At 39.7% G+C, this 27,337-nt stretch overlaps 1 protein-coding gene across 3 annotated transcripts in view; it reads left to right on the top strand.

The window, feature by feature from the left end:
- Nucleotides 1-27,337, top strand: part of Luzp1 (leucine zipper protein 1) — an 89,456-nt gene that overhangs the window by 34,875 nt on the left and 27,244 nt on the right. The window lies entirely within an intron of this gene.

Below are 27,337 nucleotides of genomic sequence, written 5' to 3'. Positions count from 1 at the left end.
TGCAATATGTATTGGTATGTATTTTTAGAGCATAGTAATGCCTTTTGGGGGGCAGAACAGAATCTTGCTATATAGGATAGCCCTAATTGGCCTGGAATTATGTAATTATGCCAACCTCAAATTTGTTATCCTCCTTCCTACCTCTCTTTTCCTGAGTTCTGGGATTATAGGCATGCCTGGTAAATTCTGATTTTGTTTCTCATTTGGGTTGTTTTTACTTTATGTCTATTTGGAACTTCCCATGTCTTTGGTACATACCTAGGATAGAGATACAGGGTTATATAGTCACTGTGTTTTATGTTTTAAGGAACTGCTGACATGACAGTCTTCTCAGTGTTTGTGTCATTTTCAGTTGATTTTCATTTTTCCATATTGCTGTAATGCATGTCTTTTTTTTTTTAAATAGCCACTTGTGGGGTTAAAGTGGTTTTGATTTACTTAGTGACTAATGATGTTAAACTTTCTTTTCTTTTTTTTTAAGATTTATGTATATGAGTGTTGTATTGACTTTATGCCAGAAGAGGGCATCAGATCCCATAATAGATGGCTGTGAGCCACCATGTGGTGGCTGGGAATTGAACTTAAGAACTCTGGAAGAGCAGCCAGTGTTTTCTTACCCGCTGAGCCACCTCTCCAGCCTCCTCTCTCCCTGATTTTTCCTTTTTAAAGGCAAAGTCTTCCTATTTAGCTCACTCAGGCTGGCCTCAAACTTGCTTCAACCTTCAGGGTGCATTAACTAGAGTGGCTTCCCACTAAGGGCCCCAGTTTTATATTCTGAAGTTTCCTAAGTGAAGCAGTTGAATCAGTAGTATTGTGAGGATCCATAAGCCTTTCATACACACCAGTAGTTCTCATGGATTTGTGGGATTAGCCTGGGGTGTTCACAGAGAAATCCTGTCTCCAAAAACCAAAGCAAAGCAAACCAAAAAAGAAAAAAAGAAGAAAAAAAAAAAACCAGTGTTTTTTGATACTGAAAATGGAATGCACGGTGAAAGGTCTGGTATTTGTTTTGCTTTGTTTTTGTCACCTTAGTGAATCAGCATTTTCAAATAACCAGTGTGGGTTTTACAAGGGCAAAAGATTGATTCAAAGTGAAAAACTAGTCAAAGAATTTTAAGAAAGAGAGTTTTAAAAGTCCATTAATGATTTAAAGTAAAGGAGACATGAGATCTAAAAATTTGAGAACCACTGACCTAGATTCCATGCTTGTTAATACATGTTTGCTTTATTTATTTTTTTCTTACATACTCTTCCCCATCTGAAACATTTGGAAGAAAGTTGAATATATTATTCATAAATACTTAATAAATACCTTAGCATTCAGCATTCATATGCTATTTAATTTTTGTTCTTATCTGACTTACTCCTTGTTCTCTAAATGTTCTTTAGGACTTCTGTTGGTTCAAGATCTACCTTAAAGAGCTCTTGTTACATTTGGTTGTTATATCTCTTATGAGTTGCAGTCGGCCAACTTTTTGTCTAAAGATGTAAGGATTTTCATCTTTGTGGGCTGTAGAGTCTCTTTCTTGTTAGGGGCTGTGCTCCAATAAAACTTGAGCTTTTAGATCCGTGATCTATAACAGCATTCCCAAACTTTTGTGTGTCTCTGTAGTGAAATGTTTTTAAGAGTCCTGGTCAGTTGTCCCATAAATCGGATTTAGCTCATTTTCTCACGTTTAGATAACAGGGAAAACTTATGGCGAGGAAATTAATGATAAATTTTGGCTTGATGATGCTGTGCATTTTTCTTTTGTCATATAAAGACAGGCAGTGTCAGTCTGTTTGATCTTTTCATTGTGTAGGTACCTACTTCCGTTTGTAAGAAATTGTGGACCGACTTGGAGACAATGGGAATGTTTTATTCTTAACCAAATGCATTTATTGTCCTTCGATAGTCTTTGCCTGAATGAGTTATTACTTTGGTAGCTCTGATTAATTAAGTAGCAACAGTAGTAATAATTGAGTTGTATTTTCAAAATCCACATACATTTACAAAATCCTTTTCCAATACATTGTCACTACAGTTCTGTGGTTTAGTTTTTCTGCTCGGGAAGAATGGGCTTGATCCTGTTAGTTGTTTTGGCCCTGAGAAGGTTTTCCTATTCCGTACCCTCTTTGTCAATACTTCTTATGTTTTAATGTTTTCTGAGTCCTCTTAGTATTCTCTAAATCAATTATAGTCTAGTTATATATTAAACCTGTTTTGAAATCACCATCACTGGAAAAACTTTAAATACTTTTTTGTTCTGAACTACTTGATAAACTTCAGATGTGTAACCTAGAATGAAGGCCATCTACTACAACTACTGTATTTTCACATCAAGAAAAATAGTTTCTTGTCAGGTATAGTGGCTCACATCTTTAATGTTAGCACTCGGGAGGAAGGCAGGCAGATCTTTGTGAGTTCCAGGCCAGCCTGGTCTACAAAATGAGTTCCAGGAAAGACAGGGCTGTTACACAAAAAAAACCCTGTCTATAAAAAAACAAAAGCTTCCTCAGTCCAGATGCCTCCAGATTTCTTAGGAATGCCAGTTTTTGTTTTTGTTTTCCAGACAAGGCTTCTCGGTCCTGGAACTAGCTCTTTAGACCAGGCTGGTCTTGAACTCACAGAGATCCACCTGCTTAGTTTTGGGTTTTTAAAAACTATTCTTTTAAAGTACAATAATTAGGTGCTGGAGAGATAGTTCAGCAGTTGCTGCTCTGTCAGTTCCCAGCACCTACCTGGCAGCCCACAAGTGTAACTCCAGTTTCAGGTGATCAGATTCCTTTCTCTGTCCTCTGTGTTTTCACCGCCTGCACATGGTACACAGACATGCATGGCAGGCTAAACACTCTTATGCATAAATAAATCTTTTAAAAAGGGAAGTATAATAACTAAAGAAATACTGGTGTAATTGAACATAAAATCCTCACTGTGGTCTCTTGACATAAAAAATACCAGTGTGTTTTAAGTGGTTCCTTACAGGTAGCAATAACGATTTACATTCCATTGGTCAGTAAAGTGTGAGATCACCAGTCTGGGACTAGGGGGAAGGTTCAGAGCTTCTTTGTCTTATGTTCCAGGGTTAGATCTTTCAGAATACCAGGGCTGAGAGCTGAGTGGTAGAGCACTTTTCTATCATACATGAAGCTCTGTATTTGTTTCCCACCTCTGCAAAATTAAAAAAAAATCGATGAGGGACATAAATTAAAAAACAAAACCAAATAGGGGGTTCGAGAGATGGTTCAGGGGTTAAGAACACTGGCTGTTCTTTCAGAGGACCCAGGTTCAATATCCAGCACCCACATAGCAGCTCACAGCTGTCTGTAACTCCAGTTCCAGGGGACCTGATACTCTTACACAAATATGCATGCAGGCAAAACACTAGTGCACATAAAAAGAAATAAATCTTAAAAACAACAACGACAAAACTAGAATGCAGCCTAACTTGGCTTATGGTAGATACTTAGTGAATAATGCCTGGCTTATAGTAGGTACTTAATTTGTATTTGTTGACTTCAAGATGCTAACAGATTGGAGGACAATCCAGAAAAGCAAAGTCTTTCTTGGCTCTGTAATTAAAAATTTTAGTCACTCCCATACTTTCAATCTGTTAAATCCTGTGGAAATTTGGAAAATAGACAAGTAGAAAACATTGCTAATGCTCTTAAGGAAAACTGCAGTTTTTGGGTAAGAGTGAACAAATACATTGCTTGTGTAGTTAATATTTATTGACTACCTTTTGTATATCATCAGTATTCTGGGCATTGAATGCAGCAGTAAACAACACTAGCAAAATCTTTGTAGAGTTTACACATTTTTTGGGTGAGAAAGCAGTAACAGCAACAACAACAACAACAAAAACCAGTAGGCCAGGTGGTTGGTGGTATACACCTTTAGTCCCAGCACTCGGGAGGCACAGGCAGGTGGATCTCTGAGTTTCAAGCCAGCCAGGTATACAGAGCAAGTTACAGGACAGCCAGGGCTACACAGAGAAACCCTGTCTCAAACAAACAATCCCCTCCCAAACATATTAGTATAATTTTGCATATAGCTACTAAAATTTCTAACCCGCTTAGACATGTTAGGAGAGACTCTTAGCCAGAATCATCATTAGGTAAGGCAAGTCTGAGGAAATGACATTTGACCTGTGACTTAAATTACAAGGCGATAGAAGCCATAGGAAGTGATATTAGGAAGACACTAAGGCTTAGCTGAATGTGTGTAGGAGAAGAGAAAGAGATCAGATAGAGTGATGGGATATGGTAGGTCATGAGGTAGGAGAAGGTAATAATAACCAGATTCAGTCTGTTACTTTATGTGATGGGAAGACATGGAGAAATCCAAGTTGTATTACATAAAAAAGCTAAAGTTGGGAGGGGGGTGTCAGGACTTGAGTGACAAGCTAAGCGATTTAGACTTTATTCTGTATCTTTGTCGATGCTTCTTTATAATTTACTGTGTGTTAAATCTGCTTATTCAGTTAATGTTATTGCCTACTGTGTATACTTGTTCTTTGAAACTTACAGCCTAGATTACTTGCAGATACCAATCTAATTGGATTCTGTTACATGGTTTATACATAGATACAGAAGTATATTCTGAAAATGAATGGGAAGGCTCTTTCAAGTGATGTATCCTTAGGGAAGAGTTCATATTATTAGCAGCTGCTTAGTAGTTGGGGTCTTTGGTGTTTAGAGATGGATAGGGAAAGTTGAAGGTGGTTGTTGAAATGTATTGCAAAATTTACTGTCCTTGCTATAATGTGAGTTTTGATAGAGCAATGGTCTTTATGTTTGAGAGCTGGAAATGAGAATGGTGGGCTTAATGATAATTTTAAGTCTTATTCTTTATTTAAAATATAATCACAGGCTGGAGAGATGGCTCAGCTGTTAAAGTCTAGGCTCACAACCAAAATATAAAATATAATCACACATGTAACACACAATCCTAGTAGCTCCCAAACAGTTTCTCTTTCACCCACTTAAAAAAAAACTTTATTTTAAAACAATCTCAATAGTTTATCAACAGGAAAAACTACTTCATGGCATTAATTAGAACTGATGTTTTCTTTTCATGTCAGTGACTATTATCCAGATATTTTATAGAAAAATGAGTGTTTAGAGTTATATTGAAAACAAATCCAATCCAATTTTGTGAATGTTACTGTTGATGTGTTGGAGCAGGGCTTTCCCATATCAGGTACAGGTTGCACTTACTGGATGTATCCTAGCAGATGCAGCTATGGACACGTGGGTCCATGGCTACAGGAGGGAGGTACATTTGCAGTCTGCTCCTGCCAGAGCTCATGCAGGTACAGGAGCCACCAGCAGTGCTGGAGCCACTGATGGGATCCCATTTTAAGTCCTGTTCATTCAGAGAGGGAAAGCAGGTGGTAAAGAGATAATTGGGCTGGTAGTCTTGATGTCCTCTTAAATTTGAGATCATTGGATGTTTTTATGTCTGGCTGATTTGCTTTTTTTTATTTGCTTATAAAAGAATAGGCCCAGCATTAGGCATATGCTGATAGTGTTTATTGTCTTCCCCTAAAAAGGGTTTCAGATGTCATTTGGAGTTGTCATGTTATCCCTCCTTCCCCCAAGTTTGATTTAACAGATCTGACAACGTATGTCAAAAGTGGGTAAAAGCCGTAACATGAAAGGAGGGAATTATTATTTGGATATAGGGGAGTGCAGTCCCCATCATCTTCCATCCCCAGTATGTGGTAATAGCTGAAAACCCTTCTCACAATAAAACAGTGTATGATTAGATGTATATCCCAGTCTTGACTATTGACTGGTGCTGTTAGAGAGAGAACACTGGGGAAAAAATGTTGGAGAGTAAACCTTTCTGAAGTAGTTGGAATTTAAGATACTTATGTCAGTACTTCAGATGTTGGAGGGCTGTAATGCTGGCCTTTGTGGGCTGAGTCTTTTTAGTAAGCTTTTACTCTGCTATCAAGGTTTAGTATATACTTGATAATTTTACATACCACTGTAGTGGTGTTTTTATAGGTATTGTCAAATTTGAACTTTAGGGTAGGATACCACTGTTAGATGGAGGAGCAAGGGAATTTATCACAATTTTAAGTTTAAACTTATTTAAATTTACATTTTATTTTACATTTCCCCTTTAGTTCCTCTTATGAGTTGACTTACTTTATATCCAAATTCCCTTCTGGTTTGGTGGTATACACCTGCCACCATTGAGGTGGCAGGATTGCTTAAATCCACAAGTTCAAGGTCATCCTGGCTAAAATATTGAGACTGCTTCTCAATCAACAAAACCCATCAAAAACTATCCCCTCCCAACTTCTGTAATAATGGATTATATTGAGTCCATATTTAACTGGAAAAGTTGTTTTCCATTACTTAATATTTAAAGGGAATTTTATGAGTTTGGGTCTTATCTTGTCAGCCTCCCTCCCCCCCCCCTCCCTCCCTCCCTCCCTCCCTCCCTCCCTCCCTCCCTCCGTCCTTCCTTCCCTTTTTTTCTTTCTGATTTGAGAGGTTTTACTACGCAGTCAGGCTGCCTGACTTGATCCTTATACCTCACCACCCCAAAGTAAAATTAGAACTGAAGAATCTGAGTCTAGACAACACTCTTGAGTCTGAATTAAAATGATCTTGCTTAGTTCTCATAGATTGAACAAACATTTATTAAATGTCTTTTTGCCAGTCTTAGTATGGAGAATGGGATGGAGAGAGGTTTAAGTGAAAAGAAGCAAGAATTTAAGTTCCAATTTGGACTCAAATCTCAGCCATGTTATTAGCTGCAAATTGCTAAACCTTAGAGATTAGATTTTCTGATCTCTAAAATGAGGATAGTATTGTCAGAACTTTTTCTTTTTGTCAGGGTCTCTGTGTAGTTCAGACTAGTCTCAAACTCAATACATAGCTCATGTTGGCCTCAAACTCACAGAAATCCACCTGCTTCTGCTTCCTGATTCTGCGATTAGAGGTATGCACCACTACACCTGCCAGAATTAAAACGTGTGTGTGTGTGTCTGTCTGTCTGCCTGCCTGCCTGCCTGCCTGCCTGCCTGCCTGCCTGCCTGCCTGCCTGCCTGCCTGAGCCTGTCTGTCTGTTGGTGGCTATGTGCTTGTGAATACAATTGCCCATGGAGGCCAGAAGAGGGATAACTGGAGTTACAGTTGGTTGTGAGCTGACTCTGAAAGAGTAAATAGTACATGCTTAATCACTGAGCTATCACTCCAGCCCCAGGATTGTTTGAGTAATAAAGTGATCTTAGTATGTGCTTCATAAGACATTTCTGACCACATACATGATGTAGTGGGTAGTTTTATGTTAATGTGATACAAGCTACAGTTATCTGAAAGTAGGGAACCTCAATGGAGAAAATCCTCTATAAGATTGGCTGTAAGGCATTTTCTTAATTAATGATTGATGTGGAAGGGCCCAGCCTATGGTAGGTGGTGCCATCCCTGAACTGGTGGTCCTGGCTTATATAAGAAAGCAGACCAAGCAATGCATGAGGAACAAGCAAGCCAATAAGCAGCACCTCTCCATGGTCCCTGCATCAGCTCCTGCCTCCAGATTCCTGCCTTGTTTGAGTTCCTGCCCTGACTTCCCTCAGTGATAGACTGTTACTTGGAAGTGAAAGTAAAATGAAAATCCTTTCCTCCCCAAGTTGCTTGGTTATGGTGTTTCATCACAGCAATAGTAACCCTAACCAGGACATGTAGTCGATGTTGCGTCTGGGCTGGAAGTGTCTGGCTGACCCACTGTAGAACAGAACCCAACAGTCCGTCGCAGTTTACTGTCTTGCTTTTGTTGAAACTTGGAGCTCTCACATTGGTGTTCCCAGCATTGCATTTGCCTTCTCATACAGTAGGAGACAAGTCATTCCTGTGGACTGTAAGTCCTTTGGAAACTTCTATAGGTTGAATTTAAACTGTTGTAGTTCAGCTGAGGAGAAAATTGTATAGCCAGAGTAGAGAAAGTCAGGTCCCTTTCTGAAATAGTCCCTAGATTCACTTTGCTGAACATTGTCACCATCCAAAGCAAGAAGGTAGCTGCCTTAGAGTTTAGCTAGCTAATGAGTGAGCCCAGTAAACAGCATGAACGATTAAGACCATAGTTTGTTTTCTGAAATAGATACATGCTTCTAAATATAGCACCTGCTTCATTCCAGGACTGTTTGAGGGTCCTAGGAATACAGTAGTAGTGGTGGGGATGCCCCTTTCCTAATGGAGTTACATTCTAGTGAGGGGGGTAAGTAAATATTAAATCTTAGGAAATACTAGGAACCATGAAAAATGAAACAGGAAAAGAACAAGTTAAATAAAGATGCTTTTTGTTGTTATTTTTATGATTACTAATATTTTGAGATAGATCTTACTATATAGTTTAGACTGGCTTGGAATTCATTTTTACTTGTCACTATGGTAAAATATCTGACAGATCAACTTCAAGGAGTATGACTTCAGATGGTATAGTACTTCATGGCCAGAAAGGCACAGCCACACTAACTTTTATACCTGGGATGGCAGGAACTGAAGTGACATCTCATATCTTGGCTGATTAGGAAGCATAGATTAGGCTGTATTATAACCTTCAAAGGCTCATTGCTAGTGCCTCACCTCTTGAAGGTTCATAGTTCCCCGTGACAGTGCCAGCAGCTGGGGCAGAGTACTGAACACGTTTGTGGGGAGAATATCCAGATCCAAACCATTAAGAGTCTAGACTGATTTCAAACTTATTCTCCTCCTGTCTCAATATACTGAGGGCTAGGATTACAAGTGTGTACCACCATGTACAGTAGGGGTGCTAGTTTTAAGTAGAATCTTATTTTAAATAGAATTATATGGAATACTTCTCAGATATGAACAGAACCAAGAATGAAGGCAATTAGTGACCTTCAAAGAAAAGAATCCACTTAGTCACCAAAAGGAAGATCCTTGGAATGAATGAAGAATAGAAATAATTGACTGCAGAGGTTACTTTATTAGATAAAAGAGGGTGTGATTACTTTAAGCCAGTGGTTCTCAACCATCCTAATGCTACAACCCTTTAACACAGTTCCTCATGGTGTGGTGACCCCCAACTATAAAATTATTTTTGTTGCTACTTCATAACTAAATTTGCTACTGTTATGAATTGCTATGAAATGTAAATATCTATATTTTCTGATGGTCTTAAGTGATCCCTGTAAAAGTCATTCAACCTCAAAGGGGTTGTGACCCACAGGTTCAGAACCACTGTTTATTGAAATCAGCCAGTATTCATTCTCAAAAGTAACTACTAAAATGAGGGAGTAGGTCTGGCACTGTGGTATGCTAACTTTTGAACACATACTACTCTATAGACTATATGATGCAGAAGTTGTGTATTTAGGTGTATGTAAGTCCCAGTGATTTTTGCCTTACTGCATAGTGGAGGGTTTTTTGTTTGTTTTGGTGTGTGTGATTGTATATGGTGTGGTTTTTTTCAAGACAGGGTTTCTTTGTGTTAACAGCCCTTGTTATCCTGAAACTCACTATTAGACCATGCTGGCTTCTAACTCAGAAATCTGCCTGTCTCTGCCTCTAGAGTAGTGGGATTAAAGGTGTGTGCCACCACACCCTGGCTATTGCATAGTGTTATAAAAAATAGCCTTGAGTTGATGAGATGGCTCAGTGGGTAAAGACACTTGCCACCAAGCATGATGCCCTGAGACCTAAATGGTGGAGAGACGTGACTCCTACAAGTTGTCCTTTGCCCTCCATATACCCTCTCTTCCATAAATGTAATTTTAAAAACATAGAAAATTAAAAATCGACTCCACCACAGATACACTTAAGAACATTTGAGGATAGTACCTGGAAGTTTGTTTTTTTGTTTGTTTTGTTTTTTCGAGGCAGGGTTTCTCTGTATTGCTTTGGAGCCTGTCCTGGAACTCGCTCTGTAGACCAGGCTTAGCTTCAAACTCACAGAGATCCGCCTGCCTCTGCCTCCCGAGTGCTGGGATTAATGACATGCGCCACCATTGCCTGGCTTATTTTCTATACTCTTGTTGATAGAAGTCATCTTTAACTTGTTCTTAAATGAGTGGGTAGGCAAATACCTGCTTATTTAAGACCCATTCTTGTATAATGTGCAGCGGATCTCATATTTACATTTATAGAGATTTAAGTCTTGGCTTTAGTCTCTGACTATTGCATACTCTATTTTAAGACATATTGGTGCCACAGGAGAAAAATAAACAAGCCATTGTCCTCTTTCCTAATAGAATTTTTTTTTTTTTTTTTACACGAGACAGGGTTTCTCTGTATTGTTTCGGAGGCTATCGGTCCAGCCCGGCCTCGAACTCACAGAGATCCGCCTGCCTCTGCCTCCCGAGTGCTGGGATTAAAGGCGTGCGCCACCACCGCCCGGCTTTCCTAATAGAATTTTTAACCTTTACTTTAGCCATCTACCTTGGGAAGGAGAAACCTCTGAATAGAGAAGGCCAAATTGGCTGTAGATTGATGTGCTATACCCAGAACAAAACAAAACAAAACAAAACAAAACCTTGCTTACATTTAATACCTTCTGAATTTTCTGGTCATTGAAAATTCTAGTTATTTACCCATGGTTAAGTTTTTGCCAGATGTAAGTGACACACGTCTTTAATTGCAGCACTTGGGAGGTAGGCAGGCAGATCTCAGTGAGTTAGGTCAGTCTGGTCTACAGAGTGTGTTCCAGGACAGACAGAGCTACATAATGAGACTGTCTGGAAAAAAAACCTACCCCTTCCCCCAAAAAAGTTTGTACTTTTTACACATCATTAAGCCTCTAGCATGTGAATATCTTAGTAAACTAATGAGAGCACTTAGAAGGTATGTAAGAAATAATTTAAGGGAGGAGATTGAATCATTAATGGCAAATGTAAGCTCTCTGTAGATGTTGAACTGGGTGGTGATAGTGTCACAGCTGCATTCTAGTGGGCACACTGTTGAAGGAAATGCACTGTTGCCCCAGCTTTAATGGCACTACTGTTGTTGTCATGTTGTGGGATGCCCAATATCGAAGAAGCTTCTCTGCTAGGGCTGTGCTAGACCTGTGGGCAAGCTGACATGTATGGTAGGCTAGACACTCATACTCATAAAATAAATCTTTTTTTTTTCTTTTGAAAAATACATCTTGGAGAATGTTTCTACAGAATATCAAAGGGACCCAATGTAATTCTGTTTTTGACTTCTGTTTGTCCTCATGCGCCCTCCTCCCCAATAGCTGTACCCTTTGGAGGCTGTGGTAGTGCTCTGAGTGAATCGAGGTGCCTTGAAGTTCTTTGTATTCTGCTTGTGTGTTCTGGATGCTTCTTTGTGACTTTCTCCTGGCTGCCCAGGCCCGCTTGTCTTGGCAGTGTTGCTTCTCCTTGCTTGTCCCATCACTTTCAGTGGTCTCACCTTGCCTCTATGTGCTTTCTTCTTGTGTTTGGTCACACTGATATCTTTGTCACCTTTCAGCTTTTATCCATTTTCTGACCTCCATGACTCTACAGTTTGGTGGAAAATAGACTATAGACTGGGAGGCCACCGATTCTCCATTGGAACTTGATGGTGCTTCTTGGGTGGTCTCAGACTAAGATTTTTTGTTTGTTTGTTTGTTTTGTTTTTGGAGAAATGTTTCTGAGAGTATAAATTTTATTAGCTAACCCAGTTTTAGTTTTGCTTGAGGTGGTAAAATGTTAAAAGAGCCACAGGGCCTGAAATGATAGCTCAGTTTGTAGAGAACTTGTCTAACATGCACATGGCCCTGAACTTATCCTAACACACATAAACTGAGTATTGTGATACACACCTATAATTCCAGCACTCAGGCAGGAGGATTAGGTCATTCTCACCTTCATAGTGAGTTTGAGGCCTGCCTCAAAAAAAGAAAAATCATCACCACACCAAAGCAAGCAAAAACCAAACAAAAAACCAACGAAAGAGCTAGAGAAGAGCTCTTGAAACTTGGATCTGTAGGAAGTGTGTTAATGTGTTTCCCAAGTGACTGTCCTAATGACAAATGCCTTGTTGGGCCTTTGTAGGGTGGCATTTTCTGATGCTAGTTGCAAAGAACAAGGAAGTTCAAAGTCTAGGCAGCTTTTGCTTTGGGAAAAGATGTAGTGACTTACCACTGGGCCTGAAAGCTACAAAGGACATAGCTTTCTGGTTCTTTGTAATTTCTGCTTCTCAGTAGCACCGTTCCCTTAGCTTTGTATGACTGGGAAAATCTGCAATTCAAACTTAACTTGTTTGACTAACTATGGTAGTTTATTTTCAGTACAAAAGTCACTTTAATTCAGGGTAGCTTTATGAGTTTTGTAGAGCACTCAGAGCTACTTGGTCCATCTGTCTCTACAAGTTTGATGGCTGTGTTCTAAGGTTATATAGCACAATCTAGCTCTCTGCTGGACACTGTTTGCTTTTGCTTTGTATTCTTCTAGGTGGGTGGAGTGTTTTCCATTCCTGCCTGAATAAAAAGCGTTTAGCTGACTTCCAATCATGTCCTGTCTTGTCTTTCATTTTTTTCTTTGCGTTTCATTTTGTTTTGCTACAACTCAGTACTTCTTTCAGTTGCTGCTCAATACAAGACATGAGCCACAACTTGGTACATGGTTATTTATTGGAATAGAAACTTAAAATGCATGAGGTAGGAGGAGTTTAGGAGTTTTGTTCTGTTCACAGGGCAGTATTAGGATGAGGAATGGGAATGTAGGGGAAATGTGGATTCTTGGATCCAGTAAGACACTATATATATAGATTAGATGAATTATTTGGGAAAATAGAATTTTGGGTTGCTGACAGTGCAGAAATACTTGGGGAATGCTCCTGTTTTGATAAAGTAGTTTCATCATCTTACTGGCATCTTGCAGTCATGTTTGTAACTCAAACTAATAGGCTTATATGCCAGAAAAGTATCAGGTGGCATGCACATTTCCTCCTAAGTTTTAGTACTGTTGGGCTTAACTCCTGCAATCCTGTAGCTGGGCTGCAGGGCATTGTTAGGGGGTGTCAGGGTGAGCTGCTGCTGCTTTAGATGCTGACTTGCCCCAGTATGTTCATCTGGGCTGTAGCTGACTGCTGTAGGTGCTGTATATGGTATTTAAAAACCTGTGCATAACTAGGGCATGCTTTGGTAAAACTGTTTTAGAACCTAGTTTGCCTGAAACACTTGCCCACTCTCTTGGTTCTTGTCCTAGACATTTTACTTTGTACACGTGGTTTTTTTTTTTTTTTTTTTTTTTTTTTTTGGTTTTTATGAGACAGGGTTTCTCTGTATTGTTTTGGAGGCTATCGGTCCAGCCCGGCCTCGAACTCACAGAGATCCGCCTGCCTCTGCCTCCCGAGTGCTGGGATTAAAGGTGTGCACCACTACTGCCCGCGTGGTTTTTTCTTTTTCTTTTTTTTTTTTAGTGAATTTTAAGTTCCCAGTTATCATTTATGTAGCACACTTCCATTGAATGCTATTTAAATGTATGCCCATTGTAGGTGTTAATATTCTTGATACTTGTTCTTAGCATTTTTTTTTTTTGGTTTTTTTCGAGACAGGGTTTCTCTGTATTGTTTTGGAGGCTGTCGGTCCAGCCCAGCCTCGAACTCACAGAGATCCGCCTGCCTCTGCCTCCCGAGTGCTGGGATTAAAGGCGTGCGCCACCACCGCCCGACCGTTCTTAGCATTTCTTATATTATTTATTGACAATATCTGGCTAAGTAAACAATTTTAATTTTAAAAATTGGGAAAGACATATAATCTACTAAGTCTGAAAAACATAGTTTGTGGCTTAGTTTTGATTTGTGCACTTTATGGTCATTGTATAGGATGTCACTTCAATCAACTCTTTGAAGAATTTAGAATGGTGCAGAGAAAACAATAGCCATAAGTAAAATAAATGTCCTCTAAATAGTTGACTTGCCTCATGAGAGCTGGTGGGAGTGTACCTGCTGGAACATGTCTTGCCCTAATTTCTCTAGCTTTAAATATAATAGAAGTTTATGAATATGGCTGTTTGAATCTTGGAGATTTTTAATCCTGGACTGTCCTCTTTTTTTTTTTCTTTCTTTCTTAAAACATAGTAAAAAGGAAGACTGGGATTGTGGCTCTGTGGCAGTACACTTGCCTAGCATGTGCACAGTTCTTCATTCAATGTCTGTCATCACCAAAAGAAATAAAAACAACAAAACAAAACTATAATTAAATAGCTTTTAAAGCTGATTTTCATGGGGGCAAGAAAAGTTTCCAGTCACAGCTAGAGGGCTAGCTACTCTGTTTCATTTGGGGAAGCCAGAGTGAGTGGAGGCAGTGATACATTTCTGTCTCTTCTGACCCTGAAGAGCTATACTGAAAGCACTTCTTCAGTTGTGATTAGTTTGCCTCAAATAAGCAAACTATTTAAAAGTTGAACCTCAGTTTCCTCGTATATAAAATGGATTTGATCATCTTGGAATCTGAGAGGATTGTTTTGAGGGCTGAGAATTTGTGAGTGTGGCTATGAAGTTGGAATCTGAACCATGAAATATAGTGTAAGCACTGGGAAATAGGAGGTATATTATTTCTTTTGTTTTCTGAAGTGTGGGGTCTTGGTATGTTGGAAAGTTTTGAATTCTTGGCTCAAGTAATTCTTTTCCTGAATAAAGAGGTATGTTGTTCAGAGAGTAAGAGTAGGGTTTGGTACAGGAGATAAGCAATTAGATGATTACAGTACTGAATAAGTGCTGTGCTAGTAAATTGAGGGATCTGTCAGGAGAGCTGGTTCTTACTGGATTCTTTGTTAACTACCTCTCTTGAAATTTTTTTAAAGCTGTAAGAAATCCTAGGAGAAGTGGAGCAGTTTGTGTAAGTGTCACAGATACAGTTATTTATAAAACTAAACTAAGATGGGATTTGCCTCACCTACTGCTGCTATTAGCTGTGTTTTTAGTTCCATCAGAACTGACCTTTGCTTTTCCTCTTTGCCCTGGATCTTTTCTTCTTTCAATTAAGTATTCCCTCCTTATTCTGTCCTCTGATCTTTTCATCTTCTATTCTTCCTACTTTGTCTCACAGTTATATTGCAAGGAAGATCAGAGAATTATGAGGTTGAGTTTACTGCCGTGGAAGGTTGCTAGTATTAACTATACATTAGAATTGCTTACATGACTTAAAAAAATACTGTTAACTAAGATTTTGATTTTATTTCATATTTTTCAGGATTAGATTATAGTAGATTTTTATATATATAGTCAAGTAAAAATGACTTATATTAAGATATATACCAGATTAAAACACAGAATATTTTTAACTCAGAATGTTCCTTCCTTCATACTTCTTCCTTATTATTACTGACTCCCTAAGTAAAAACTTATCATTAATTAATTAATTAATTGATCATTTTTTTTGTTTTTTCGAGGAGTCTCTTGTAGCCAAGCTGACCTTCCAACTCACTGTGCCTTAAACTTTTGGGAAGTGAGAACCCACAAAAGTGTAATACCAATTTATTAAGGGGTACAATGAAAAGACAAACTCACAGACCAAGAGCAAACAGATGTCCCTGCTGATCCCATGCTGCCTCTCCACCACTTGCTCTCCAACCACACCAGGTGCTAGCCCGCGCAAGAGAACAAGCAAGCTATCCAGCTGCCCCTGCAGCTTACAGTTGTCATGTAGCAGACAAGACCATGCCCTAGAGTTTGCTGCCCCAAGGCTATTGACGGAATGAGTTCCCACAACACTTTCCTCTTTTGTCTAAATAAGAAGGTTCTAAAAACCTAGTACAAATATGAACAATTATCAAGGATTGTCCAGGAGAAAGGGTAATAACAAAAATGGAACTATAACCAACTAGAACAACATCAAGCAAGAAACACATACTAAATGTCCAGGCTATAGGTAATTGGCAAATAACAGAGATTATTCAACCCCCCTCCCCCCATAACTGTTCTATCTTGAAGGGTCTAAGTCTTGTACTTAATATACCTTAGCTAAGATATGAGAGGATAGTAACTGTGACTGTCTCATCTTCAACCCCATCAAAGACCTGAAAAGGAAAATAATATTACTTGAGTAACCAGGAAGTACAAGCAAGTAACTTCCAAAGGATGCAAGAAATGACAGAAACAGCTGACTGCCTGGGCAGTCACCCAAAGTCTCTCTGCAATACTGGGGCAACCAACTTTGGCCATAGGCCTAGAATATCTAACAGACCATTTTCAGAAGCAGGGAAATTTGAAAGACTGTCCTACCCTGTCTTGGCAAGGTTCATTAGTCACGTTCCCTTCTATTCTGCTTGTTCAGATTGGACAGCATGTTTACTGTTAGCAGTCGAGGCAAGGTCTGTTCTTTGTCTGATAGGCCAGTTTTGTCAAGAAGAAAACAAATTCCATACAGATTGTCTTTGGTGCCCATCGTTCTCTTGGGAGTAGATCAGTGCTGATAGGAGCAGTTGTGTCTCAAATCAACAGAATTCTAAATTATTGAAACATTTAAATACCATTTTTTATAGGTCTCTGAAGTGTTTGAAGATTACCTGTCTATGTGGAATACATCTCTGTGCATCTAGAGAACCTAATAAATATAACTATAAGAAACATGGGTGACTATTAACCTGTAATTTTTAATAGTTATATAGCTTAAAGACTAAAGCTTCACATTATAAAAATAAAAATCTTGAAGTAGATGCGCATCATGACAATAACCTTGAAATTATAACTATATAAAAATATCTTAATCAGAGGTAGAAATGTATAGTGCTATATGACTTTGGAGGATGAATCAAAAATTCCAGGGAGAACCATAAATGCATATTTTAACAGACTTCTATTAATGACCAAAGACCATAGTTAAGAGTACAAATAAATAACATTGTAATTGAGGGATTATTAGACATAGGTTATGGGTGTGATTATTATTACTCCAGAATCATGGCATCTAAATTGGCCTCTCCAGGAGGTAAATGTTGATTGGAATCCTATCTCAGATAAGACATAGCATGAGATGCGTTGAATGCATAGAGCCAGAAGGACAGAGAGGAAGGCTGAGGTCACATGTGACTAATATAGCAGTGAATCTATGGGGTCGTGATCTATTGTATGAGTAGAATACTCAGATTAACATTCCTCTAGTTTCAGAAATGGACCATAAACCAACTCATGTTTCTGGGAAGACTATAATAAGGCACTATACAAAACAGTCTTCAGGCTGGATGATGGTGGCTTATGCTTTTAATCCCAGCACTTGAGAGGCAGAGGCAGGCAGATCTCTGTGAGTTCGAGGCCAGCCTGGTCTACAGAGTGAATTTCAGGACAGGCTCCAAAGCTACACAGAGAAACCCTGTCTCAAAAAAAGAAAAAAAAAAGTCACCAACCATCATGCTGTTCAAAAACAGGGGCACAACAGCTGCCAAACTCTCAGAGGTACCATCAGCCCTACTCTTATAATGGTTAACTGACAAACCTGTCTGTGTTGGGCAATGGCCTATGACATCAGAGAAACTACAGACTTTATAACAGCTGGTTCAGGAGCAGCTAAATACTGGACACATTAAAGAATCTACTTTGAAATTCTCCTGTATTTGTTACTAAAAAGAAATTTAGAAAATGGAGAATGCTGACAGACCTGAGAGCCATAAAGTAATTCAGCTGATAGGCTCTTTATAGCCTGGAATGCCTTTGCCTTCTCTGTTACCTAAAGAATGGCCTATTATAGTTATTTATTTAAAAGATGTTTCTTTTTTTTTTTTTTTTCGAGACAGGGTTTCTCTGTATTGTTTTGGAGGCTATCGGTCCAGCCCAGCCTCGAACTCACAGAGATCCGCCTGCCTCTGCCTCCTGAGTGCTGGGATTAAAGGTGTGCGCCACCACCACCCGGCTAAAAGATGTTTCTTAACTATACCTCTACAAGAAAAGGATAGGGAAAATTTTTTCTTCGCAGTACCTACTTATAATAATAAGCCAGCTAAGAGATATCAATGAAAAGTTCTCCCACAGGGAATGTTAAATAGCCGCACCCTGTGCCAATATTTTTTGCAAAAAACTGTCGGAAATAATTCATGTACAGTTTCCACAATCCATACTTTACTATTATATGGACAATATCTTATTAACTGATTCAAAGGTAGGTACTTTAAAAAAATGTTCAAAAAAGTAAAAGTTTTGCCTTGCTGGGGTTTAAATTGCTCCTAAGAAAATAGAGAAGAGCCGGGCGTTGGTGGTGCACACCTTTAATCCCAGCACTTGGGAGGCAGAGGCAGATGGATCTCTGTGAGTTCAAGGCCAGCCTGGTCTACAGAGCAAGTTCCAGGACAGCCTCCAAAACAACACAGAGAAACCCTGTCTTGAAAAAAAACCCAAGATAAACAAACAAACAAATAAATGGAGAAGAGATTCTACTAATTATTTAGGATATAAAATAGGTCTAAAAAATTAGATCACAAAAGGTAAGACCAGGAGAGATCAATTGCGGACTCTTAATGACTTTCAAAGATTGCTAGGAGACATTTCCAATTTACGGACCACTATTGGGATAGAACCTGAAAAACTAAATAATTTGGTCAGAACCCTAAAAGGGGACAAGGACTTAAATACCCCCCAAATGTCAGCTAAAGGTATGTGTTGGGATTACAGGTGTGCATCACCATGTCTGGCTTTGTTTTGTTTGAAAAAGGGTCTTGATATATTTGTAGCCCAGTTGTGTGCCCCAAATTGGCTTTTGCAGGGTCTTGTTAACTAGCTTTGCCTTTGTAGTTGCAGTAGTAGGATTAAACCTATGTCCTTGAGCATGCTAGTGTAGCACTGTAGCACTGAGTGTATCCCCCAAGCCCTTCTGTTACTTTTTACTTATTTTGAGACAGGGTCACTAAGTTGCCTAGGTTAACTTTGAACTCCTGTTGTCTGGGGGGGCCTGAATCAGAGATCCTGCCTCAGCCTCCTGAAGGGCTCAGTTTATAGATGTACTTCTGTAGCCCTGGCTGCTTTGCCTATTTAATTTTATATAGAGTCAGATAGTATGTATTCTTTTGATTCTGGCTCACCACCTCCTCCCCCCTCCAGTATCCTATTGGATATTGAATTGTGTGGACAGGCCATAGTTATTGGTTTTACTGTTGATGGACACTTGGTATCATGCCCACTTTGGCTATGAGAGAAATTTGCCAAGAACATTTTTGCTCTAGTGTATGTCTTGGTGGATGTTTGTTCTCATATCTCTTGGTTTTATATACACAAAGGAATAGAATAGGTAGGTTATTTATTCTACTTTGGTAGATATGCTAAATGCTTTTGTGGCTGTAACAGCTTTTTTTTTTTAATTATGAAGAATTAATTAAAGGGTGGTGGTTCACTCCTTTAATCCTAGCATCCAGGAGGCGGAGGCAGGTAGATCTTGGAGTTTGAGGCCAGCCTGGTCTACATAGTAGGTTCCAGGACAGCCAGGGCTACACAGAGAAACCCTGTGTTGAAAAACAAACAACCCCTCCCAAGTAGTGAATCTACATATACATATATCTAGATAATTAGTTTTAAAGGTTTTTGCCATATTTATTTCACACATTATTTTTCTGTTTTTGAGGAAATTCAAAGCAGATCTTATGTCAATGTCATCTGCTTTTCCATATCCATCTGCAAACATGGGTATTTTCTTAATGTAATTGTGGTACTGTTACTAGTTTTAGTTACCTTAACAAAACCTTAATTCATAATCAGATTTCTTTGATATCTCAAAGTATCTTTGTAGTTAATTAGAATAGGGGCTTAGTCCAATCTTTACAGTGAACTAGGTGTTTTTCATCCAGAGCTGTCCTCTCCTTATGCTTTGCCCTTTTTGCTCTGTTACTGACTTACTGCAGAGATTAGATCAGGATAAAAACCTCTCTAATAGTGTAGCTCAGAACCACTTTTCTAGATCTTGCTATGTTGCCCCAGTTGGTCTTATTTTTTTAAAAGATTTATTTATATTGTATGTGTATGAGTGAGTGGTTTGTCTGCATGTCTGTCTGTACAGTGTGTGTGTGCCTGGTATCCACATCTGGTTCTGGATATATAGGTGTGTGTGTGTGTACGTACGTACGTACATACATGTGTCCTTGGAGGCCCCTCAGAGCCTCTGGAGCTGGAGTTACAGGCTGTTGTGAGCTGCCTGATTATGAGTGTTGGAAACTCAACTTGAGTCCCCTGCAAAAACAGTATATGCTTTTAATTGCTTGAGCACTCCTCCTCCTCTGTCAAACTAGTCTTGAACTCCTGATCTCGGTGCTCCATCTGCCTTGGCCTCCTGAGTAGCTGCAACTACAGGCATGTTTGACTATGCTTGATGAGTACCATATTTTCAATGGGGATGAGAGACAGTGGATCAGGTATGACTATTGTATGGGAACTTGAGAAATGAGAAATGGCAATAGAAATGGTGATGTATTAATTCACAGCTTCTCCTCAGTACCGTATGTCCTACTTCCTCTGAGTCTGGCTGATGAATCCCTTGCACCTTGGATTCTTTTCCACAGTTCCTATCTCACCCTGGAAGTCCCACCTATCCTCTCCTGCCTAGCTGTTGGCCATTCAGCTCTTTATTATTATAATCAATTAGAAGGTGCCTTAGGCAGATGAGGTTAAACAGACACAGCTTCACAAAGTGTACAAAAAGATTATTCTAATAATATGCCCCAATGAATAGTGTTGAGAACTAGTTACTAAGTTACTAGTTATTTAGTTACTAAAATAAGTTCCATTTGTCTTTGCATCAGTTTGACTTAATTGTATGAGTCTTCTATTTAGTATGTTCAAGGCCTGGCGATGTAGTTAGTGATGCAGCACTTGCATAGCATGTATATCTATCTAAGACTCTGGGGTGACTCTTGGTTACCTCCTTTCCCAAAATAAAAATAAAAAATGGCTGTTAGTGAACTCTTAGAGGTTGATTCTCCAACCTATGAAAAAAGAAAAAGAAGGTATGACTTATTTCCTGTTAAACAATTTGCAAAAATTACCTTTTTGTTGTTGTTTTAAGCAAGCAGTTAACCAACTGAACTATTCTCTTTAGGCCTTACTTTTTGTGACAGAGTCTAAGTGGGCCAGGCTGGGCTTTATCTCATTTTTATCCCATTCAGGATTTGAACTTGTAGTACTCTTGCCTCAGCATTCCAAGTAGCTGGGATTACAGGCCTACTTAGCCAGCCCCCATCTTACTACTTTTGTTTTGTTTTGTTTTTGTTTTGTTTCGAGTCAGGGTTTCTCTGTGTAACAGCTCTGACTGCCCTAGAACTTGCTCTGTAGACCAGGCTAGCCTTGAACTCACAGAGATCTGCCTGCTTCTGCCTCCCAAGTGCTGGGGGGAAAAAAAAGTGTTTGACACCACTGCCCAGCCCATCGTTCTTACTACTTAATGAATTCCTTTCCACCCAGTTTCAACAGTGGGGAATCATGGCCAATCTTTTTTCATCATACTTCCATACACTTGTCTCCATCTTGTATTCATTCTCTCTCTTCTTCCCTCCCTTTCTGTTTGTGCTCCCAACCCCTTATCCTATATTTTTAAGCAAATTGTAAATATTGTGTGTGTGAGAGAGAGAGAGAGAGAGAGAGAGAGAGAGAGAGAGAAAGAGAGAGAGAGAGGGAGGGAGGGAGGGAGGCAGGAAAGGAGGGAGGGAGGGAGGGAGGGAGAAGAGAGAGAACACAAGTACAGTTGTATATGAACATACTCCTAAAAAAGAAGTTTGTCTGACCTAAGACATGACATTTCATATGAAAAGAAAGCCATTCCTGCTGTATGTGGCTTGGTGGTATGTCTATTTTTATACAGTTCTTACAGCAGTTTTATGAAATTTACATATGATTTCTATATAAATTGAAGAACTAGAGGTAGTAAAGTTTAATCATCAACATTGCTATATAACTGAATTAAAGTTGGGACCCAGTTCCTCTGACTTTTTTTTTTTTTTTTTTTTTTTTTTTTTTTCGAGACAGGGTTTCTCTGTGTAGCTTTGGAGGCTGTCCTGAAACTCTCTCTGTAGACCAGGCTGGTCTCGAACTCACATAGATCCGCCTGCCTCTGCCTCCCGAGTGCTGGGATAAAAGGCGTGCACCACCAACGCCCGGCTCCTCTGACTTTTGACTGTGTGTTCTTTTCTCTGTAGTGTGTTGCCTGGGCAGCAAACAGGGTGGAGAAAGTGTGGAATAGAGACACAGAGCTGTTCTTTAGAGGCTGAGACAGTTGTTGCTGGGAGTAGAAATAGTGACCCTAAGAAATATGTCTTCACATTAAAATGGGAAAAAGCAAAAACTTTTGTATTTATACCCTATAGTATATATTCTAGCTCACTCCTAATAGCATGTTTTTTGTTGATGTTTTAAATCTTGCATTGTAATAAGAAAGATGTTTGTGTAAGCAAAAAACTTCTATATTGATTTTTTTTAGGCACTTAGGAATTAATCCAAAGAAAGTCACATTCTAAATTGAGTGCGAGTAAAAACAATTTGAAACCTTTAGGTAACTAGTACCTGTCAAGGCTTGGAGGTACTTTTCATAGCTATGACTGGTGGGATAGTGCCAGTGTTTCCCCCCCTTGGTTTTAAACAAAACCAAACAGAAACCTCTCCTCAGCTTTCTCTTCTTTTATCACCTTTACTGTTACACAGGTAAATGCTTCCACAAAGCTGTCTCTATTCACTGCCTCTTCACTGGGTCCAGTCTGACTACATTTCTTACTGAGGTCACCAGTGTCTTCCACCAAGCTGAATGTTACAGACATTTTGTCCTTTGTTTTTTCGGCCTAGTGAACTGCATCCACGCCTTCCTTCTAGAAGGATTATTTTTTTGACTCCAGTGCCCTCATCATCTTCCTGCTTCTCTGGTGTTTTTACAGGCTCTTGCTCCTTTCTGTGGCTATTAAATGTTTATTCTCCCAGGCCTTCCTCTCTTCACACAGTAGACATTCTCCCTCTCAGTCCACCCCCATTGCCTTATGGATATGAGTCATACCTCTGTGTCTCCAACCCACACCACTCCTCCAGGGTATAGACCCATCTGTTATCTACCAGACACTGTTCTAGGCACTGGGGATAGAGTGATGAGCTAGACAGAAGTAGAGGTTACTTATAGAGGGGAGATATGAATAAGAAACAAAACAGTAGGCATGATTAAGTGCTAAGATGGACGTTTACAAAGCATGGGAATATAGTAGAAGGGGAGAACAATTTTATTTTGGCTGATCCAAACTTTACTTAGGTGGTAAAATTTTACTGATCTTTGAATGACTAAATGGAGCCAGTTGTCCAAAGAGGAGAGGGAACAGCTAGTACAAAGACTCTAGGTAGATAAGAATACAGAATGCACATGAATCCTGTGAAGAGGGAGGGGAAGAAATGGGATCAGAAAGATAGGTTAGAGCTAGAGTGCACACACCCCCTTAGGCTGTGGCTGATGACTAGAGATGAAGTGAAATGGAAAGTGGTTGGAGTTTTTTTGTTTGCTTGACATGATAGAGTTTTGATCTGATAAAAATTTGGAAATGTAATCTGTTGGAGAGTAGTTTATATGGGACAACTGGAAGCAGAGAGCTTAATGATGCTATTACAATAGGTACGGTGAGAGTCCAGTACCTTGTATTGCAGTGCAGTAAGGAATGTGGAGAACAGAGGGACAGAACCAAGAAAATTGGGAAGAGGATTGATAGGACCTGCTGACTTGACATTTTTTTTGAGGCAAAGAAAAGTCCAGCATGAGTCTAGGTGCTTCACCTGCACAGTTGGGTGAGTGGGGGTACTGTAACTGAGGTGGAGGACACTGAAGGGGAGTGGGTTTATGAAGACAATGGAAGTAGTATGTGTATGAGTTTGTGAAGTTCATTGTCAGTTAGACATTTAGGCCGAGATCAAAGGAGTTTTTTTTTTCTCCATAAATAGGAAGTTCTAGAATATTATTTCCCATGAGAGCCTGTTAGAAAGTAAGAATATCATTTTATTGCCTTTATTTCTAAAGGATATTTCACTTTATGTATATGACTGTTTAGCTTGCATCTATGTATGTGTGTGTACATTGTACTGTTGGAAGGCAGGAGAGGGTTTGAATCCCCTGGAACTGGGTTTATGGCCTCCATGTGGATGCTGGGAAGCAAACCCAGGTCCTCTGCAAGAACAAATGTTCTTAACTGCTAGGTGATCTTTCCTGTCCCTAGAATCTCGTTTTAAAGAGATTTTAGTGAGACTCTTTAGCTGTCCTATATTACATTTTTTTTCTGTTCTAAGAGCATGACTTCTCAAATTATTTGTGAATTGAGACCAGTTTATTTTTTTCTAATCTGCCAGAGACCACCACATGGTGTCATGCGTGCTGTGTATGTGCTCACTCCAAATTCACTCGGGTGAGTTCATTAACATCCTTGTTGACTGGATCCTGTTTGAGATGAGTCATGGATTTGGATGTTGCAGCAATTGCCAACTTGTTACACAGGTGTCTAAATGCTAACTCTTACTTCCTTTGGTTCTATTGGCAAGGTCACTGTTGGGTTGTGCAATTCACTCCTTCTAATGCATGTTGTATGCTGATGGGTGCTGAGAGAAAAGTAATGATGTGAGGAGAGAGTGAGGGACACACACACACACACACACACACACACACACACACACACACTATCTGTTGTAACTAGGGAAAGCAGAATGGCAGAATGGTGTGGTGTTAGATTTGGAGGTAGGAAAATAAGGATGTTACTTCTTGGTGACAGTGTTCTCAGCTGATGGCATTGGAGGTTCATTGAGAGAGAAGAAAGGTATGAAAGTGATTTTGAGTAATAAAAATCAGCTTACTAGGAAAAGCATGGCACAGTTGCTGGCAGTATAGAGATTTGTGTTGGAAGTTTGTGGTGATACATTTAAAATGATACTGGTGCATGGTTCCAGTGGTTATTTTCTCTGGCATCTAGCTGATTTGTGTAGACCTAGAGAGCCTGGAGGTTTTGGAGGGCAATTAGATTAAAAGTCTTTACCAGGTACTGGTTATGAGGGAAGCAGCATGAAGTATGGGTATGTAAAGTTACTTAACTTTTCTCTCTTTTACAAGAGTGATAATTGATGGGCAGTGGTGGCATACAGCTTTAATCCCAGAGGCGGAGGGCAGGAGGCAGGGAGGAGGGGCAGGAGGGATTACTGTGAGTTCAAGTCCAGGCTCCAAAGCTACACAGAGCAGGCTCTCTCTCTCTCTCTCTCTCTCTCTCTCTCTCTCTCTCTCTCTCTCTCTCTCTCTCTCTCTCTCTCTCTCTCTCTCTCTCTCTCTCTCTCTCTCTCTCTCTCTCTCTCTCTGTGTGTGTATGAGAGAGAGATAATAGTGTCTGTCACATAGAGTGGTTATAAGGATTAAATTGACTGATTCAAAGTGCTTGTAACAAATGGTTACTAGTGCCTGAAGAGGTGGCTCAAAACTCTGCGATTCCAGAGCAAAGGGTTCAATTTCCAGCACCCACATGGAAGCTCATAAACCATCTGTAACTTCAGTTCCAGGGAGTTTAGCACCTTCTTCTGGCCTCCCTGGCATCAGGCTTGCATGTGCTTCACAGATAAGATACTGGGAAAATACTTTTGCATGCTAAAAAGTAAAGATGGTTACCTAGTATATGAAGCCCAACATGTATCTCATAGTATTAGCTCTTGACATCATTTCTCCAGGACTTCAAAAACCTAACTTCTAGATGACCTCTCTTAGAATCACTCTTCCTCTCATATTCAATACTGAAGTCAAAGTGATCTTTTCAGAGCACATACATATGTCTTACCTTTATTTAATACTGAAGGGACTTCCTATAACTCTTCAGATACAGATGCAAACTGACCATTTATCCTCCAAAGTTTGCATGTGTGTGTGGTGTGGCTCCATACACGCCTGTGCAGCTTAGTCTTTGCTTCTTTTTTTGGAAGGGGTTTGTATAAGGTCTCACTCTGCAGCCCAGAGCTGGTCTAGAACTTACTATGTAGCCTAGGGTAGCTTTGAACTGATAGCATTTCTCCTGCCTTAGCTCAGAAGTGTTGGGATTATGCCAGGCTGCTTCCTCTTTGTTCTTTACCCTTCCACTTGCAACAGTCTCATTAGAGGACAAGTTAGGCACCTGAAGTGATATTTTTCTCTCTCCTCTCCCCTCCCCTCCCCTCCTCTTCTTTCCTCTCCTCTCCTCTCCTCTCCTCTCCTCTCCTCCCCTCCTCCCCTCCCCTCCTTTCCTCTCCTCCCCTTCCCTCCCTCCCCTCCCCCTCTCTGTCTCTCTTTCTGTCTGTACTTGTCCTCCCTCCCTCCCTCTCTCCCTCCCTGCCTCCCTCCCTGCCTCCCTCCTTCTCCTCCCCCTCTTTGTGTAGCACTGACTGAGCTTGCTTTGTAGACTTGGTCTACACCACCTGCCTGTGCCACCACTACCCAGCAATAGTTTCTATCCAGTCATAGTTCATATGATTTATATACTTTAATATATATATATATATATATATATATTTTTTTTTTGGTTTCAGTCTGCTGTCAGTACTATGAAGACAAGGGCCATCTCTAACTCTGGTCACTATTTGTCCTCAGTGCGAACCTCAGAGCTCCATGAATTATAGGAAGTTAGTTGCTATTTGAATAAACAAATGAATGCAGTAACTGCTCATCAGTTACCTGGGTCTGTGATTGTTGTGCTTTGGAACAGGACTGTCTTTTTTGTGGTCAAATTTGAGATAACTTCCCAGAGAAGCAAAATAACCCTTTTGAGAGTAATTCATCAGCTGTGAGATTTGAGCCCTTGCTTCTTCTTAAAAGAGAAATATGAAGGCATTTATGTGATTACAGTTACCATGAAGATTGATGGTGCTTAAAAGCAGTTGTGATTTCGGGGCTGGAGAGATGGCTCAGAGGTTAAGAGCACTGACTGCTCTTCCAGAGGTCTTGAGTTCAATTCCCAGCAACCACATGGTGGCTCACAACCATCTACAATTCAATCTGGTGTATATGTAATAAATAAGTAAATCTTTAAAAAAAAGCAGTTGTGATTTCTTCCCCTCCTCACGGTAGTTGTGACTTGCTGTTTAACTACTTTGCCTTTCTTGCTGAAATTCTTGAAAATCAGACTTAGAGAGCTTGCTTTTCACATTAAAATATTTTAACTATATTTTATTTTGTGTGTATGTGTATGTGCACAGTGCATATGTAGAAGTTAGAGGAGAACCTACAGGAGTTAGTTCTCTTCATCATGTGGGTACTAGGGATAGAGCTCAAGTCATAAGGTTTGACAATTACTTTTAACCTGCTGAGCCATCTGACTGGCCCAAACAAAATGCTAGTGGCTGTTGGGAGATGCCAAGGATGAGCACGGGATCTCACATATGGGAACAGATTTCATTTTCTTTGTTTTAAAAATAGTTTTATTATTTTTAGTTATGTATGTATGTGTATGTCTGTGTGTGAATA

Source organism: Mesocricetus auratus, unplaced genomic scaffold (genome assembly GCF_017639785.1).
Source record: "Mesocricetus auratus isolate SY011 unplaced genomic scaffold, BCM_Maur_2.0 Super-Scaffold_100014, whole genome shotgun sequence".
Lineage (NCBI taxonomy): Eukaryota > Metazoa > Chordata > Mammalia > Rodentia > Cricetidae > Mesocricetus > Mesocricetus auratus.
The sequence above is the reverse complement of the archived record's forward strand: the minus strand, read 5'-3'. Positions and strand labels throughout refer to the sequence as shown.